General features: G+C 47.9%; 1 long non-coding RNA gene across 4 annotated transcripts in view; it reads right to left on the reverse strand.

The window, feature by feature from the left end:
• Window positions 1-6,702: 6,702 nt before the first annotated feature.
• Window positions 6,703-16,973, reverse strand: part of LOC123161218 (uncharacterized) — a 37,725-nt gene continuing 27,454 nt past the window's right edge. For 2 of the 4 annotated variants that reach the window (XR_006480607.1, XR_006480605.1), the window contains exons 5-10: window positions 15,842-16,166; window positions 15,361-15,586; window positions 14,966-15,281; window positions 14,728-14,852; window positions 14,223-14,340; window positions 13,594-13,898 (exon numbers count right to left, since the gene is read on the reverse strand). This is a non-coding gene — a long non-coding RNA (uncharacterized lncRNA). Of the gene's footprint in view, window positions 6,756-12,387; window positions 12,623-13,593; window positions 13,899-14,222; window positions 14,341-14,727; window positions 14,853-14,965; window positions 15,282-15,360; window positions 15,587-15,841; window positions 16,167-16,973 lie in introns of those variants that run through there. The other 2 variants (XR_006480608.1, XR_006480606.1) reach the window with 2 other exon arrangements.

The following is a 16,973-nucleotide window of genomic DNA, read 5'->3' on the forward strand; positions in this document are numbered from 1 at the left end:
TGTAGAATTACTTAATTAAGCCCAACAAATGCAGATCCTTTAACAAACTATGCTGAAAAGGGAAAACAGATGTAAGCCAAGTTGAAACTAATTTGTAATAGGTTTGTGCTTGCACACTGTGCCACAGACGTAAATACAATCACCACAAAATACATAAAGGCTTCAGGACTCAACTGATACAAAATCAAACTCCAGTATTACATAATCTAGAGTAAATGTCTCAAAGATAGATATACTCTTGTAATACTACCAGAAATCACCCTTTTAGAAGCATTTCCAATAGAAAACACATCTATCACAAAAACCAAAGAGTTTTTACAAAGCCATTTCAAGGAACTACACGTCTTATCCATAATGATGAGGAAATTTAATTTTAGCCAAAACCAATGGATGTGACATATGGCTATGGGATCCACTTTCATAACTGAAGGGTATATGACTGCTCCCTTAGCATTACCTGTTTTTCTTCGCATGACAAGGCTGCGTCATCTTTAAGGTCACTAGGATTTTTTGGTGCTTCTTTGGAACCAGCTGCTGGCACCCGCATTTCCTGGCAAGTGGGAAAAAAGTACAGTGAAGATCCTACTCATTGACTTATACATAATATACTTAGATTGTTGAACTATAATTTAAAAAATTGTAGACAGCCCAGCCAGAGAACAACTTAATATTTGTGATTACTTATTACTTATTACAGCAACCCTTCTCTCGCGACCGCGTCGCCCCCCCGCGGGCGACCGGCCGCGCGTCCCTCCTCCTCCCTCCAGCCACCCCCTTCCTCCCTCCCTCCCACCGCCGTCGCCGGCGCCCGCGGCCGGCCTGGCCCCGGGGCTGCTGGTGGCGGCGGCCTCCCTGCCCTTCCCCTCTCGGTCGCTCTCCGGCGTGGGCGGAGCTGCTCCGGGGGGTGCTCTTCGGCGGCGATGGTCTGGCGTGGCGGCGGGGCTCCGTGGCGCGACGCAGGCGGACAGCTGGGCGGCGGCTCCGCCGTTGGCGGTGGGGCGGCGCGGCGGCGCGATCTGGTGTCGTCCGCTCCCCATCTGGGCTTGGAGGGGCCGGCGGCGGGGATCGTCTCCGGCGTGGCTTCTGGGAGGCGGGGGAGTCACGACGAGTGGCTGGGTGCTGGCGGCGCCGACGCCGACCTGCTGCATCGTGGCCGGCGGGGCTTAACGGGCCCGCTGCGGGCCTGGCTGGGCCGGGGGTGGCCCGGCATGCCCCGCGGCCATGTTCGGACGGCTACCGCGACGGTGCCGGAGGCATGGGCCTCCCGCACGACGGCGGTGGAGGTGGTTCCCTCCCGCTTGTCATTGGTGTTGCTGCTCCCGTTGTGGTGCGCTTCTCTCCGGTCCTCTTGGCCTCGTGGTGGTGTTCGTAGTGAGGCGGCGTTGGTGACGGCGTTTCTGCGTTGGCGCATGGGGGTGGGCGACGGTTTGGCGGGTTGGTTTCATCCGATTGGGCGGGTGGGTCTGGGAATGCGGGAGAAATCCCTGCCGGCTTCGGCCCCGACGCGGTGACACCTGCGGGTGCCACCATTCCTTCCTGGAGGGTGTCGGTGGTATTCACCCCCACCTCCCTCCGCGTGCCGGGGGAAACCCTAGGACTCGTCCGGGTAGCAGCATCATCGGCGTCGCATTCCTTCTTGGAGGTGCTGCTTGGTACGCGGCGGTTAGGAACCTCGGTCTGTGGTGGTTTTTATCTGGTGGGTGCCGCGGTGGCGGGTCATCCGTGCTTTGCCAAGCTGTCGTAGCTGGCATTTGTTTCTTCTTCCTTTTCTTTTGGTGTGTTGTGCTGCTCGCCACAGCAATCTCTGTACTCGGTGTTGGTGCTTTGAAATACAAAGCGGGGGGAAACCCTTTTTCGGTATTACAGCAACTCTAGTGTCAAAAAACGCCTTACATTATTGGACGGAGGGAGTACAAAATATAGTGAATAAAACATGCTCTCACGATCTATCTGCTTTACCAACCAAGTTGCTACACTTACACATTTGATGTAGACATGGAACTTAATGATCTAAAATCATTTTTGGAAACCATCATTTTTGGACTGAGCTCATGTACTGTTGGTAAATCTACCAAAGGCAGCGAAGGCCGACTCCCTCTCCCTGCCGAGGCGCTCCCGCGAGCGCCGTCGGGAGGCAACCCTCGCGCGCCCCCCTCCGGCCCTCCTCCCTGTCTCCCCCTCCCCCGCCGCCGCCGGGGGCGCCGCCGGCCAAAGGCCGCGTGGCCGAGGCGGCGGCGGGGCAGTTTCTTCCTGCGCGCGGAGGGATGGCGTCGCGGGCCGCCTCCCTCCTGCCCGCGGCGTCGGGTCCCGGCCGGCTCTTGCTCCGGCGCTCCGCCCCGCGCCCTTGTGGCCCGCCGGCGACTCCTCCTTCCCTTCCCACCTGCAACCCGTGGGATCTGGTGGGCACGGTCGTGCTGGCGGCGGATCTGGGCATCCCGGCCCAGATCCGGTGGATGTGCGGGTCTTTGATGGCGGGGGTGGCCGGCGACCCCATGGAGGTGGTGGTGTGGCGGCCGGTGTCCGTGCTGCTCCGGTGCTGGGTGGCCGGGCGTCGGGTGGTACTGACCAGGGCGTGGAGGCGCAGGTGACGTGGTGGTGGCAGGTTGACTGCGGCGGCGGCCAAACTGTTCTGGCGTCGGCTCGTTTGTAGGCTGCCTGTATCGGCCGTTGACTCCTCTCCTCGGCATCCGTCCACTTCTCTCGCCGGAGAGCTGGCTTTCTCCCGGCTGCGGTCCATCGACAGTCTCGCACCCGGTGTCGTTGGACCGAGCTGGTCTCGCGCCCGGCAGCAGGACCGGCCCGTCTCGCGCCCGGCAGCAGGACTGCGCTCGTCTCGCGCCCGGCAGCAGGACTGGCCCGTCTCGCGCCCCGCGGCAGGACTGCGCTCGTCTCACGCCCGGTGTAGCAGGACGGCTCGATGGAGGCTTGGTGGCCGGCCTATTCGGTCTCGGCGCTGGGACCGGCCATGGGTGCGAAAGGCGGATCCTTTCCGCTCGTTTCTGCGGTTGGGGTAGCGGTGGGGCTCGGGGGTCTTGGTGTCATGGTCTTGGTGTCTGGGGCGGCGGCCCTTGTGGTGGTGGCGCGGTGCTCATGGGCAGAGCTCGTGCCTCGGTGCTGCCCGGCTGTCATGGCCGTGTGGGCGGCGTGGTAGCCGGGGTGTGGCGTTCGGTGGCGGTGAGTATTGGCCGGGGTGAAAACCTACTCTATCTTCGGACGGACTGGCGCGAAGATCGCTCCCTTCTTGAAGGCGTCGTCGCGGCTATCATTGCCCGTCGTGTTGCTCCAGGGGAAACTCTGATCCTCGGATCGGGCGGTGGCGGCGCTCCGGTGTCGTATCCTTCTTGAAGGCGCCGCCTTGGAGCCCACGGTTCGTCATATGCGGCTTCACTTCTTCGCGGGTTCACGGCTGAAGCCCTCGACGGCTCTTGTTGTGCTAGGGAGTGTGTTGTTGCGCTCAGCGCCTATGTATCCTGCCTTGGGTGTGTGTGCGTTTGTGGTGGGTTAGTGCGGTTGTATCGGACACTGTTGTCTATGCTTTATATATAAAGCGGGGCGAAAGCCTTTTTCGGTAAAGTGACGGGGAGCTTCTGCTACATGACCCTTCAGGCCGTGTCGCTCTTACTAAGCCGTTACTCTTTTTATTTTATTCTTAATCATTGCACAGGCTAAGACAGTAGGTGCCTTCTTGGAGTAATAAAGTCACTTCCTACAATAACTTCTAGAATAGGAGTTGGAAGGCAATGGATCTATCTGAGTGATAAAAGAATTCTGTTGAATACAGTCTCCAAAGTAGCTTTGCACAGAAAATTAAACTTCGTATCGTTTCTTCAAAATCATGGTAGCAACTCTTACTATGAACGTATTTAATACAAAGGACTCCTTCTATGTCTGATATATGTGAATTCTTATAACTCCAACTAGTGCCTAAAAAAGACATATTTTTTATCCATTCCAGCCAACCTTTTGGATGCCCGACCATTTGCTACTTATGAGGATCAATATAACACATGAAAGTTGGGGATTGCAATATGTCAAAAAAGGTTACTTTGGCTTGTATATAGCAATAAAATTAGATCCAATGTTGTATAAGGCTGCACCAAAAAAAGAAAAGGCATTCCTAATGCTGGAGATCACAGGGCGAGGAGATCAAGAAATTTGATTTGGCACAAACAATCAAAGGCCTTTTGGATAATGAAACCTAGAAAGCCTTTGATATGTGCAAGCAATCGAATCAAAACATCCATCCATAAACACATAGAGAGAAGCCCAAGATACAAGCAAAAAATTCAGCTTTCGAAAATGGTAGTCATCTGGTCAACTAGGTGTCACGTCATGTGTTTGCTAATTGCAAGTTTGCAACTACGAGCAGTCCTCTGGTCAAATTATAACGACAGTAGAAATTTCAATGAGTAGCCTGTACTAAAATGTTGAATCAACCATGGTAAGGAAGACATTATTTTATTTCGCAAAAAGGCACATTTGTACTATCCATTATTCAAGTGTTCAAATGCTTCATTGTGCTTTAATGATGCAGTGGCTCCGCAAGAACCGGACACCAAGCTAATTTTTTCTCCTTTGATCATTACCCACAAGCAGACATTTGAGTTAGTGCGATTGAGAAAGCAGATAGCTTGGGCTAAAAAAAAACCCAGATAATTTCATGCTTAGGTAATCACAACAAACATTGTAACATAGTCGTGGCTCAATGGCCATGTGCTCAGAGCAAGGGCGAAGAACCAGAGGAGGAAGAGGAGCTCACTTGTGCAAGTTGTAGCAGAGGCAGGACATCGCGACCGAACTCGCAGGCGTCACACGATGACAGGGAGGCGAGCTAGACGAGGCCAAGGCCAACAGACAAGTTTTTGTTTTGCTCATCACAAAAGGCAGCACCGGTCCCGTCCACCTTCGCCATCATCTTGGATTATGATGGGGCCCACCCTCGGGTTGGCCCAGTGCTTGGCCAAGTTACTCACCGATCATTGCAGCAAATATAACAGTTTTTTTCCAACAAAGAGTCAGCAGCTGGCTGGAACAATAGTAGAGGAGCGAAAAAATTTAGTATCTATCCTACATCAGCTCATCTACACACAACTTAATGAGTAAAGCAGAAAAATGAAATGGTGGTTCAGTCCTAACACATTCATGTATTTAACAATTAATTTAATGAATACAATTCTCCTAAGCATTATAAGATACTACAGCAAAACTACTACCCTGACCTGACATGGAAAACAAGTAAACTCTATCAGCACTAGCAAAACTATGATTTGTCAAGTATTGGGCAAAGCACGAACAGATTGACAGTGAATGGAAGCAAAATTAGGGGTGGAGTGTGTTCATGATCCTTGCATGATCTCTGGGATAGCACTGCTGGAGATTGCAAGGCGAGGAGATGAACATATTTGATTTGGCACAAACATTGAGCTCAAAAGGCCTTCGAATAATTACACGCTCAAAAGGTCTGATTCTATTATGCCACAACCCACAACTACTCAGAAAACTCCTTTTGCGAAAGGAAATAATGAATTTGAAAACTGAGGCAGGAGAGGCCAAACTCAGTCAGATCTGATCTTATGCTGCTTGCATCACAAAATCCAACCAAAACATTTTGAAGATCTACATGAACATTAAGACTTTGTATGAGCTAGTACTTCCAGTGGGTGGGTGTGTGAATTTAAACACTCATGATCATCCTGACCAGGGTTCTCTCCGACCCATGATCGGACATGGTTTCCTACTGACCATCGAGCAAAACAAAATGCTTCTTTGACATACATCAGAAAAATAAAATGCTCCATTTATTTTTTGATTTTCTTTAAACATGCAAATATTAAAAAAAAAATAAAAATTTAGGTGAAAATTTTAAAAAATATTTGCCTGTTTAAATAAATGGAACGCATATCTTTTGGAGAAGGAGAAGGAAAAGGAAACATTTGCTTGTTTAAACAAAACAACTGTATCTATGCATGGTTTGAGCAGATGGAGGCCAATCTGCAGCTCCACTCGATCCTCTTACTTACATGAACGAGCCGAACTTTACTCGCGACCCGGCGCCGGCCGCCATGTTGCCACAGAAGGAGGGCCTCGACACCGGCCCACCCAGCCGGGTCCGCCACCGGACGACCCCGACGCGTCCGGACCGCTAGGCGGATGAGCTCGGTCTTGCTCGCCGACATGATCCCCCGCCGACTGGTCGGCCCGACCCCGTGCCATCACCGGCTCCGGGACCTGCGGCGCGGTCACCTCCTTTTGTTTACATCTCATCCCATGATTTTGAAAATTTATTTACATATGCAAGAAAATATACCATTTTTTATATTTTTTCACAAATTAACGTAATGTTCACATTTTTGAAACAATATCATGATTGTCAAAAAATTGGTAATTCAAACAACACTTTAAATAATTTGAAAATATTTTTTTCTATTTGCAAATTTGAACAATTTTTATCTTGTGAACATTTTCTAAGCATTTTCTTTTGAATCGGAACAATTTCTTTGAATAATATTTTTGGAATTGGTTGTTTTTTTAAATTGAAGAACATATTTTGAATTGGACGAACATATTTTTGGTCAGCAAACTTAAAATTCCATTACCAGCACCTACATACGAGTATCTCACGTCAGATTCGATGAGCAAAGGACCATACATAATTTGGGATGTGCGTAGCAACATCGTGACAAAGTTACCTTATTATATGGGATGGAATCTCCATCTGTAGTGATTCGGGATTGCTCCGTCTCTAGATGCTTGGCCTACGTATGAATCGCCGAGAGAGTTAAAACAAAAATTAAAAATGGTCATACAAAACGTCTTCTCGTCTTCTCCTCGATAAGCGCCAACAGAAATAGCTCCTCGCAAGTCATTAGCACGCTTCAACGGCCGCTGAGACTCCACACGATTCATTCGGTCAGTGGAACCGCCGCAAGGCAGTTGCCAACAACACTACTTCTCTTCCCCCGCCCTTCCTCTCTCACAATGTCATACCTGAACTGCGGTGCTATCCCTTCTACTCACGCTCTCTCTCTGTCCCTAAGCCATGGTTGCGCCGGAGCCCCACGGTGAACCCCTGCAAGGCTTGCTGGCGATGCAGGACGACGACCTCAAGGATATGATGGCGCGCGTCGACCTACTGGACTGCATTCGAGTTTCTGGAACCCACAACAGACTTGGCCAGGACGTGCGTCGAGTTAATCCAGAGGTGGACAACCTGCTGGACTTGCCCGCCGTCCTCAAAAATGGTGTTTTCTGGGAGAACGGCCCTGGACACACGTGTGTGCTGACTCCGATGGACTGGCCGGCCGTGACGGCGAGGATCCTGTACGAACCTCCTCCTGAAAAGTCTTATGTCTGCCATGTTTGTGCCCATCCAACAATCATCTTCTCCCGCAACATCATCTTTTAGGATGCATCCGCAAGCAACTAGTTCATTCGCTTGTTACCACTGCGTACATTGTAGTGTTGTTTGGGAGAGAACGGCGATTGGGTGGCCTTCGCCGATGTACAAGGTGACATTCACCTGCACAATGTGTATAGTTGTCACAACGTTCGCCTTCCCCCCCCTTTCTCCCCGAGGATTCGAACCGGTGAACCAAACCGGCGGGATGCTGGATTTCATCGCCCATTCACATGCATAATGTCAGGCTGGATCTACTCAAGGTAGTCATCGCCCATCCACCAACGAGAAGATTTGGCTACACAGACTACATCATCATTGCTGTCTTTGACAAAGCAATCGCCGTCAACACATGTTTCAATCTTGGTGCGGATCAGTGGTAAATAATGCCTCGGGTTGTTTTGGCACCGCACTACTATGAGGATGCAGTCTACGTTGATGCCCGAATTTACGCAGTCACCACAGGCAGTACTTGCTTTGTATGGGATCCTTCAACCTTCGGTACGTACATGAAAACCAGAGCATCTCAATAAACTATCTTTCTGTGATTTGTGTTGCACGATTGCTATGACTCACAGTCCACCGACGTAATCTCATTTGGTTTAAACGCCAGGAACACTGGCTCCACCAAGGTTCCTACAGGCCCCGCTCCTGCAGGACGAACCGCGGCTCAAATTCTGTAAACCTGGTGACCCAAACAACATGTATCTTGTGCACTCGGGCGGCGACGTGACAGGGCAGGAGCAGGGCATCGACCATGAAGATCGAATCATGCGTCCCTACCCAAAGTTGCCAGGTGCTCCGCTTCGACGGACTGGCCAACATTTTGAAGGCGCGCAGTGGCAACCCAACATCAACCTCGGTTCGCGCTCTCTCTTTGTAGGCCAAAGCTATTCCCTGATGATGGAGATGCCACCTTCTGATCAAGACGGCAACTGGCTACCGTTCCTGAAGCGAGGATGCGTTTTCACAGCGCGACGTCGCACTTCGTGCTACAATGGTCCCCTCCCTGACATGTGCCGGTACAGCCTTGACGATAGTCCGATGTTGGGCGTCTTCCTGAAGAGCGCGGGGTTTGACCACCCAGTGTGGCTGGCGCCGTCTCTTCGTAACGCGGCAGACTGTCATGAGCAACAAGGGGAGTGAAGAAGAGGCTACCGTGGCCGCATGGACAATTTGGCCCGCCCTGTTAGTTTCTGCAGCAAGATCTGAACCCATATATTGGTTCAGTTAGTTTCTGAAACTTATTTATGCAGCAGCAGGTCACTGTGTGTGGTTTCTGAACTTATGTATGCGTAACTATGTGTGGTTTCTGAACTTATGTATGCATGTTATCTATCTATCATCTATCTAGAGTACTCATATATCTATGATATTTATCTAACTATGGTTTATGTATATTTATCTAGAGTACTCATCTATCTATGAGAACAAACATCCAGAAACCATGGTTAGATAAATATCATAGATAGATGATACATAGATAGCATGCATACATAAGTTCAGAAACCACACAGTGACACATACATAAGTTCAGAAACCACACAGTGACCTGGTACTGCATAAATAAGTTTCAGAACTAACTGAACCCATATATGGGTTCAGATCTTGCTGCAGACACTAACATGGTGCGCCAAATTGTCTATGCGGTCACGGCAGCCTCTTCTTCACTCCCCCCTGCTGCTCATGCCAGTCCGCCGCATTACGAAGAAACGACACCAGCCACACTGGGTGGTCAAACCCCGCGCTCTTCAGGAAGACACCAAACGTCGGACTACCGTCAAGGCCGTACCGGCACATGTTAGGGAGGGGACCATTGTAGCAGGAAGTGCGACATCGTGCCGTGAAAACGCATCCTCGCATCAAGAATAGTAGCTCGTTGCCATCTTGATCAAAAGGTGCCATCTCCATCATCAGGGGATAGCTTTGGCCTACAAAGAGAGAGAGCGAACCAAGGTCGATGTTGGGTTACCACTGCGTGCCTTCAAAATGTTGGCCCAATCCAACGAAGCGGAGCACCCGGCAACTGAGTGTTGGGTAGGGACGCACGATTCGATCTTCATGGTCGACACCCTGCTCCTGCCATGTCACGTCGTCGCCTGAGCGCACAAGATACATGTTGTTTGGGTGATCAGTCGTGTCTCGCACCAGGTTCCAGAATTTGAGCCACGGTTCATTCTGCAGGAGCGGGGCCTGTAGGAACCTTGGTGGAGCCAGCGTTCTGGCGTTTAAACCAAACGAGATTACTGTCAGTGGACTGCGAGCTATAGCAATCGTGCAACACAAATCACAGAAAGATAGTTTATTGAGATGCTCTGGTTTTCATGTATGTATAGTAGGTTGAAGGATCCCACACAAAGCAAGTACCGCATGTGGTGACGGTGCAAATTCGGCCACCAACATAGACCGCATCCTCATAATAGTGCGGTGCCAAAACAGCCGGAGACATTATTTGCCACTGATCCGCACCAGGATTGAAACCTGTGTTGACGACGATTGCTTTATCGACGACAGCAATGACGATGTAGTCCATGTAGCCAAATCTTCTCGTCGGCGGATGGACGATGACTACCTTGAGCAGGTTTAGCCTGACATTGTCGTACATGAAATCCAGCATCCCACCGGTTTGGTTCACCGGTTCGAACCTTGGGCAGAAAAGCAGGGAAGGCGAACGTTGTGACAACTCTACACATTGTGCAGCTGAATGTCGCTTTGAACATTGGCGAAGGCCACCCAATCACCGTTCGCTCCCAAACAGCACTACAATGTACGCAATGGAAACAAGCGAATGAACTAGTTGCTTGCATATGCATCCTAAAAAATGATGTTGCGGGATAAGATGATTGCTGGATGGGCGCAAACCTGGCAGACATAAGACTTTTTAGGAGGAGGTTCGTGCAAGATCCTCGCCGTCACGGCCGGCCAGTCCATAGGAGTCAGCACACACCTGTGTCAAGGGCCATTCTCCTAGAAAACACCATTTTCAAGGACAGCGGGCAAGTCCAGCAGGTTGTCCACCTCCGGATTAACTCGACGCACGTCCAGGCCAAGTCTCCCATGGGTTCCAGAAACTCGAATGCTGTCCAGTAGGTCGACGCACACAATCGTATCCCTGAGGCCATTGTCCTGCATCGCCAGCAAGCCTTGCAGGGGTTCACCATGGGGCTGCGGCGCAGCAATGGCTTAGGGACAGAGAGAGAGCGAGAGTGGAAGGGATAGCACCGCGGTTCTAGTATGGCATTGTGAGAGAGGAAGTGCGGGGGATGAGAAGTAGTGTTGTTGGCAACTGCCTTGCGGCGGTTCCACTGACCGAATGGATGGTGTGGAGTCTCAACGGCCGCTAAAGTGCGCTAATGACTTGCGAGGAGCTGTTTCCGATGGCGCTGATTGAGAAGAAAACGAGAAGACATTTTCTGGCACAGGTTTTTTTAAACTTAAATATTTATTTATTATAAGTGGAGCCTATAGAAAAGTATATACATCATAAATGTGTTGCTCAAAGCATAACTAGTCTGATTCTTACAACCAAGGACAAAATTTTGACAAGTCGCGGGAATCTTTGCTAGACATTGGCAACATAACAAGTGGTAAGAAACACATGCAGAAGGTCACTACAATCGTTGCACGACAATGTCTGTCATTTCATATTTCACATGGAAGTTTAAAGTGCATAGTTTTCTTAGTAAATCATGTGTCCAAGTTCATGACACCAAGAATAGAGTTCTTTGATGATTTTATAGTCGCACGGCATGCTAGCAACAAAACTAGAGGGTTCAAATCAAGTGGAGATAAAAAGACAACAAGGTCAAGGTCCTAGTCAATCTCTAGCTACTAGTGTGCAGCAAAAGAAGGAACAAATTTTCAGGTGGAAAATTGACTCACATTTTAATAGGACGCTAGCCCACAATCATACTAACTAATTCCATAGCAAAGGTAAATAGTTGTTGTGGATTCAATTAACCAGTCAATATATGATCAGCATGTAAGTCTTATTCTCTAAGCATACAACTCAAGTTTCACCAGCATTGAACGACATCAAAGTTCAAAATTCCCGAGCCTCTAAAGTATAAGACAAATTCCATCCGCCCGTCTTATTGCCCTCCGGTTAACTGAAGTGATTAAATGGACATGACTGAATGGAAACAAAGAACAGATTAATTGAAGTGCTTAAATCTCAAACCCCTTAACTAGCTAGCCAGCTGCTGACGCGTGGAAGCCTTTTGGTCCCGGTTTATGTCACCAACCGGGACCAAAGGCCCCCCTGCCTGGGCTGCCCGCAGCAGTCACGTGAATGCCCATCTGTCACGGTTCGTGTAAGAACCGGGACTAAAGGGGAGGTATTAGTAACGACCCATTAGTCCCAGTTCAAGAACCGGGACTAAAGGCTCTTATGAACCGGCACAAATGTCCTATTTTCTACTAATGTGTAGTCGACGGTGAAATACATATGTAGCGAAGCGCACGATGCTTAATTAATTACCGTCCGGAGTAGTTAGCTTAGCTTAGCTTAGATCGGTTGATGCATGCATGAGGATTGAGGAGACGTCGTAGTAGTACAGTAACAATCAAGTTGATTAGTAGCACGTAAGTACGCATGGATACATCCATGTTAATAGCGGCGGACCAGAAATAATAGACCTTTAGCTATAATTCTGGTATACCCTTAGAGTCTCTAGTCCCTGATTCAAACATGTGTCTCGTTGTGTACATGTGCCTGAGAGAATAGCCATTGTTACATGTGTTTAAGTCTCAGGAGAAAAAACAAACAAGTGCACATGATGGCCACAGGAGAGTAGAGCTCAGACTGGACACTGGACTAGCTTATATATTAGCCACTCTTCTACCATGCTACCTACACGGTAATAGATTATGCTACTATGAGTACAAAGTACTCCCTTCGTCCGGAATTACTTGTCGCTCAAACGGCTGTAGCTAGCACTACAATACGTTTAGATACATCCATTTCAGCGACAAACTAATTCCTAGTACTTTACTAATTACCGGCAATCGCGCAAACAGAACAACATTCGCTCCACACCAACAACTAAGAAGAGAGAGGCTGACTTAAACAAACCTTGAAGCCACGGCTATTCCTCCTACCATGAGCCTTCTCAAACTAACTTTCCTTGGAGTGCATGTATGGCTGGTGTGGCTATGCATCATGCCAGGAGGCATGCCAAAGTGCCTCAATGCCTTACTGGCATTCTTGAGTCCCCTCAGGCGGATCTGCAGATCCACACATTTATACAAATATAAGAGTTCATTCCCAACACAACTGAAGGACTACTAACACAAGTAGATGAATTATATTTCTAGAATTAAATTTTAAAGCACATTTCTACTGACTGCACAATAATAAATAATAACTATGAAACTAGTCTCCAGTCAATGTATTAAAACCAAAAACAATGTAGATTAAAATAACACTAGCCCCTTATACTGATAATCTAAAACCATCGACATAGAAAGTGAAGAAATCAACTAAATCTAACAGGAATATTAACCAACATCCCTAGGAGGTTGGCCATGGCATATCCTGCCATTTCATTAAAACTGTACCAAATTGTGACGTGGATGCTGCTGCACGGAACAATAACATGATATAGCACCAAACAGTTTATGGTTGACCAGATGATGGTCACCGTCACCGGAAGGTATCCACAATCATCTCAACCAGCACGTAGATTGGCCATAACACCAAAGACTGATAAAAGTAATGTATCAGAGAAATGCACAAAGGTTAAATAGGAGATCCTAATATCACTTTTTTCATCCAAAAAATTACACCTCTATAGTGATGTCCTAAAAAGCAAGCATCATTTATAAAGAACCACGGGAAAATTATCAAATAATGACACTAGCAGATATGCTTGACCAAATAGTGTCATTGGTTGAGTTCTATAAATGTTCATTAAGTTTGGCATATAAATTGTTTTTCTTTCTAAAAAATCACTCTCTTCAGTTGGTAATTGATTAGTGGTTTGTCCAGTTGGTAACTGGTTAATGCTTCAGGCATCAAGTGGAAAATACTTGGTATTAACCCAATTCGAACCATCGCATTAATCAGCGTGTGAAGTGTGAAACTTCTATGGTCGCAGAACTAAACCCATGCCGGACACCTACCATGGCTCAGTGGCCATGGGCACACAGAGCATAAGAGAAAGCAGGGGAGAGGAACTGAAGTGGCTTGCCTATGCTGGAGTGGAAGAAAAAGCGACCACCAGAGACACCGTGCAGGAATGAGCGCCGTCATAAGCAAAGCTGCTTCCTGAACCAAACTCATGCCAGAAAACACCGTCTCTTCACCATGGTCCCTGAATGCACGCCCGGCAACAACGCCATGGCGGTTCCGTGCTGCTTGTACTCCAAAGCTTCTCAGCTTACTTTGTCTGCCCCATTGATTAGCAGGGGCTGCAGATAAGGTAGTCGCAGACACGACACACTCCCAAGTTGGTATTACTGCACTAGGAGAAGTAACCCCCTACCACAAGGGCGGCCAGAGCTGCAACATCACAGGCCATAAAAAATTAACAAACGTTCTCAGCTCAGTATACTAACACGACTAACGGCAAAAATGAACTACTGCAACCAAATAAGGTGATCATTGGTAATAAATTTCTAACAATGTCTCTGAATAGATCAAGAATAGCTCCAGGATTTGTAAGAAACATCAATAAAAGGATAGCTTATAGGTCCCATATTTGAATGAAACAGTTGAGTAATAAACAAAGCACAAAAGCATCCCCGTAGCATGCTTGGACCCTAAACCCTGAACACATAGTAGGCAAAGTTAAAACAGAATCCACACAGAGAGGGGAACATGCACCTAAGCCGGCGATGACTCTGTCGTAGGTACTTTGTCCTTCGTCGGGGCACCTCGGTGACTCTGGCTGTATCAGGAGGCCGGAGAAGATGCACAGGTGATAACAGGCGAGTTGTCGAAACTGCAGGCAAGCAATAATACAGTGTGAATATCAATTGTTTACCCAGATAAGTAAAAGGTCATAGAATCTCACAGCAACTAAACTCAACTAACAGAGAAGTGCGAAATCACTACACCCTTAGACCAAAATAACAGGCCATTGAGTTCCAAAAAGACAACGTGTTAAAACCATTATTACATCCTACATCATTCAGTCACATCACTGTAGCACTAGTTGAGCAAGCAGCTCATGTGCTTTTCGATTATCTAAATTGCATGAGACCGGAAAAAATAATTTACAAGCAAATTTGCATCTGATGCTACCTAAACTAGCATATCTCATTTCCACTTCATCTCAGCATCATGCTACTACACATGACAAGACAAAGAAACATCTTTTGTAAGTCACCTTCATTGATCTACATTCTCCTCAGTGTTGGCATCCTCAAATTTCCTCGAGGATTCCACCAATTCTTCATAATCTAGCCATGCTTCCCCATACGTTGCATCCACAAGCTTTTTCACAGTATGCTCCTGTATATAAGAAAAAAAAAGAGATGCTTTTAGTCATGCAACCGCGCAAGCAAAATTACATTTAGTAACCAAATGCACAAACAGAACCACGTGATGTAAAACTAAAAGCGCACCATGAAAGGAAATGAAAAAACTCCAGACTTTGGGATCTCATTATCTTCTTCAATCACTTTAAGGATCTTCTCTTTCCCTCTGTACAGAAGCTTTGCTTCTAATTTGCTTTCAGGAACATCATCGTCGTCGTCATCGTCCTTCTCTTACTACTACTAGAATCATCTTGTATGGAATTCACTTTTCGAGTAAGAAGAGCATCCTGCTGGAGTTGCGCTGTAATGCCATCTCGAGCGCCTTCATCTTGAACAGACAAGCCATGCTTAACGATTCGCTTACCCATTTCAAATTACTCTTGTGCTTCAGCGTCATCCTTTCCTGAATGATAGATTTGCAAACTTATTACTTATCAGGGAGATATACAATATAAAAATTGTCAAAATAAACTAAAAACTACCTCTGCGCGCTTAGATTCTAGTTTCATAGTGGAATCTTTTGAAGCTTCTGGATCTGCCTCCAAGTCTGCTAAGGATGCCTTCAGTTTGTCTGTCTTGAACAACCTGTGATATGTCCTGGATTTGATGTTCTTCACACGCTTTGCTTTCTTTCATTTCATGACAAAACAGAAGGCTGCACATTTTAGCAAGACGATCTTGACACTCTCTCGCATTTTCCACATCCATCTACACAATCACATGAACTTATTTAGCATAGCAACCTCACCTCTGAAGCTTGAAACTTGCATATTATTATCACTAAATATGCTCAGCCAGCAAAACAATAAGCATCAACACTCACAAGGCACATGACTAACCTAATGTAGGTCATCCTAATTTCGAATGAATGATATGTATGCGCAATGAACAAAGAGCACCTCCCACTCGACTCCCAGTGTGGGTAACAAGATGATAAATTTGGTGGGGGTGAAGATGAAGTACCTGTGCTTGAGTGCTGGGTCATGGTTGCTCGCTCTTGGTGTTGCTGAAGAGAAGAACCTCCCAGCGGTCCTTCTTCTCCTCCGACAATGAACCCATCAGCAGGCCGCCGGGAGAGGAGGTCGTGGGGGCTATGAAGGTCCCGGTGGCCCTGCGACGAACCCATCAGCAGAGCGGAACCACGTTGTCGGGCTAGCAGGCAACCTTGCTCTCCCAGCGCGAGCTTCAGGTGGAAGAAGCCCTTGACGACCAGGGGGCTGGCGAGCGTGGCGGTAATGGCGTGCTGGATCTACAGCCTAGGTCAGAGAGGGTGGGAGACCTGCTGGATCTGCAGTAAAAAGTAACTTTTTTGATTTATACAGCATAAAGGATCAATCTCTTTAGCACAAGAAGCCTGAGAAAAAATAGACTTCTATTAAGCAAAAGAAAAGCCAGACAGATCAACCAAAGTGCTCCAATCAAAATAAACAACATAAGAAGTAGTAGATCTAATCAAAATGAACCATATTTATATATCTAGTGCAGACTGCAGTAAGCCATACAAAAGTAATCACAATGAGTTCATCAACACTAAATAGTACTCCCTCCGTCCCATAATGTAAGACGCTTTTTGATACTACACTAGTGTCAAAAAACGTCATGCACTATGGGACGGAGGGAGTAAGTGTTTGTCTCATTTTGTTTATGTTGCAATGACATGTAATATGATTTTCAAGTATGAACTGTAGCAGCTTATGAGCCAACATAAGAGCATTGTAACCTCAGCAATCCTTTTACCATGAGCCAAGCTATCCTTTATCTAGACTCGCGGGCTATGCCTACGGCCCAAGGCCGTCGGCATAGGTCCTTTCCCGTCGGCATAGATCTATGCCTACGGCTGTCGTCGGCATAGCCCCGTCGGCGTAGATCACGTCAGCGTAGATGTGTCAGACCGTCGGCGTAGTATAGCCGTCGGCATAGGTGCATATGCCGACGGCCGTGGGATAGCCGTCGGCATAGTTTAGCCGTCGGCGTTGTTTTCCGTCTGACGGCAACAGACGGCGCCGTCAACAGCGCTATTCAGGAGACGACACGTGGCGCGATACAGGAGACGACACGTGGAGCAGGTATGCCGACGGCTAGGTCGTCGGCATAG

Source organism: Triticum aestivum, chromosome 7B, assembly GCF_018294505.1.
Source record: "Triticum aestivum cultivar Chinese Spring chromosome 7B, IWGSC CS RefSeq v2.1, whole genome shotgun sequence".
Taxonomy (NCBI): Eukaryota; Viridiplantae; Streptophyta; class Magnoliopsida; order Poales; family Poaceae; genus Triticum; species Triticum aestivum.